This window comes from Alosa alosa, chromosome 11 (assembly GCF_017589495.1).
Source record: "Alosa alosa isolate M-15738 ecotype Scorff River chromosome 11, AALO_Geno_1.1, whole genome shotgun sequence".
Classification (NCBI taxonomy): Eukaryota; Metazoa; Chordata; class Actinopteri; order Clupeiformes; family Clupeidae; genus Alosa; species Alosa alosa.
Window position 1 is genome coordinate 31107850 of NC_063199.1, and position 2500 is coordinate 31110349.

The following is a 2500-nucleotide window of genomic DNA, read 5'->3' on the forward strand; positions in this document are numbered from 1 at the left end:
TTTCACAAAGCTGGCGTCGTGTGAGCGGCCCCTCAGAGTGTAAGAGGGAATTAGGCTGTGTGGGATTAGTAGTCTGGCCTTCTACAGTCTGTTGACCTCAGAACCTCAAACAGCAGGTCACAGTCACTCAGTCTACATCAAAATCAGCGTCCATCATGAGAAGCAGTAGAGGAACGGCGATAACCGATGGCTGTAACTCAGGCACTTCTTATCCAAATCTCCGTCATTACCTTGGAGAGTCCTACATGTATCTCTCTCTCTCTCTCTCTCACACACACACACACACACACACACACTCTCTCTCTCTACAGCTGTCCAGTGTCTAAACTACAGGCGTGCTGACACTGATAAAGCCTTTCCATTTTCATTTATCCCCAATTTAAACTGTTTACACTATCTTGGCAGACGCACACACACACACACACACACACACACACACACAAATACACACACACACACACACACACACACACACACTCAATCACTCATTCAGACATACACATGCACACACAAAACCAGACACACACACACACACACACACACACACACACACACACACACACTCAATCACTCATTCAGACATACACATGCACACACAAAACCAGACACACACACACACACACACACACACACACACACACACACACACACAGTTACAAATAGAATCATTCATTGATTGGAATGTTTAAAAGCACCCACACATACACATACACTGAAACTCGCACACAGGCACTCAAAAAATACCTACTCACACACACTAATCCATGACCAGACAAAGATACTCTTGACACTGTCTCACACACACACACACAAACTCAAGCACGCGCATACACACACACACATACCGGTACACACATAAGCACATACATCACCCCACTCACAAGTACTCTCTCAGACTTGCTCACAAGATTTTCCAGTCATTTGTAGGTGGTGAAAGTCTGAGTTTGTCACATACGTGCTCTGACTCTCTGACGTCTTCCAGTTGGACAGTGTCGTCCCTTTTTATACTGCGGCCGCCGACTGCCAGCATCAACACGGCCCCAGGCGACCCCTTCCACACTCAGCAATCGCCATGACAACCCAGCTCATAAACCACCCGGAGGTCGCTACAGACCCCTGCTTCACTGACCGGGCCAGCGTCACGAGACTATGCTCCGAGCCATGGATTCTGTGAAATTGTGGCGTCCCAGAAACCCACGCTGCCCAAAATGTAGCGGCCTATAGCTCTTATTTTTCTTTTCTTTTTGTTTTGTTTCGCTAGACCGCAGTTGGAGAGATGACCACCATGCAGGCTTGGACCGCTCCTGCGGCAGATCGACCACTGTGACTGGACACAGAGACCTATAGGACGGGCGCTTCGCAAGCTGGATACATGCACGCGGGCTACGTCAGCGGAGACGGAACACCGCGCCGCTGCTGCCAGAGGAGGGACGGGCGCGGTGAGAAGAGGCCCTTCCTGCCTCCCGAGCGTCCGGAGCAGCGCCGCCCACTGCCCCCGCATCCTTTCCCAGCTCCACGTGGCGAGAGGCCACAGCGAACGGACATCAGAACGACATCAGAACGACATCAGAATGACATCAGAACGGACATCAGAACGGACATCAGAACGACATCAGAAAACTGTTGGAAAAAAAAATAGCGAAAAATAAAATCTGGAACGCCATTCCCACAACACCCTCCCTGTGTCCCGCGCTGGTCTTTAAGCACACCACCTTTTGTTTGGAGATGTGGTTATAGCGTGTGTGTGTGTGTGTGTGTGTGTGTGTGTGAGTGTGTGTTTGTGTTTGCAGCAAACTCCAGTCTGCTCACTGTAACTGTCAGTCAGAGCGACTGCCAAAGGGACATCTCAAACGGGCCAAATCAGCGATGGGGGATGTCAGAATAATGTGCCGTTTGTTTTTCTTCACCAGAAGAATAGGGTGTTGTTGTTGGGGATGTTCTCTCTCTCTCTCTCTCTCTCTCTCCAGGCTGTTCTAGTGTGTTATGGTGGGTGAGTTATGCTGTATCTGAATATAGCATTAATGTTGTCCTTCTAATCTCTAATCACTGCCTCATTATGGGTGCTTTCTATACACAATCACTGAAGCGCCAGGGCCCGCCGTGGGTCAGACACACACGCTATCAAAACACACAGGTCATTGTCATTACACACACACACACACACACACACACACACACACACACACACACACACACTCACGCTCGCACTTGCAGTCCCTCACAATTAGAGGCAGCTTGGAGGTGTTTGTCTTTGTGTGTTTGTATAGTGTGTGTAATGTGTAGGTGTATGTGTATATTGGGATGTGTGTGTGTGTGATGGTGATGAATGCGTGTGTTTGCTTTAGGTGAAGACAGCTCTCTCTCTCTTTATGTGTGCAGGGGGTTCCCAGCAGGAGAGCAGTCTAGCTGAAACACTGAAGGTGTTACTTTTTGAGTGGCTTGACAGTTTTATTTTTACCGTCTTGGATTACACGGCATGTATATGTGCTGCCTCTGCCCG

The 2500-nt window shown here is 49.1% G+C and overlaps 1 long non-coding RNA gene across 1 annotated transcript in view; it reads left to right on the forward strand.

Moving 5' to 3' along the window:
• The window catches only part of LOC125303662, a 56503-nt gene extending 55146 nt beyond the window's left edge, over positions 1–1357 (forward strand). Inside the window, exon 4 of the long non-coding RNA XR_007195076.1 lies at positions 1262–1357. This is a non-coding gene — a long non-coding RNA (uncharacterized LOC125303662). The remainder of the gene's footprint in view (positions 1–1261) is intronic.
• The last annotated feature ends 1143 nt before the right edge of the window (positions 1358–2500 follow it).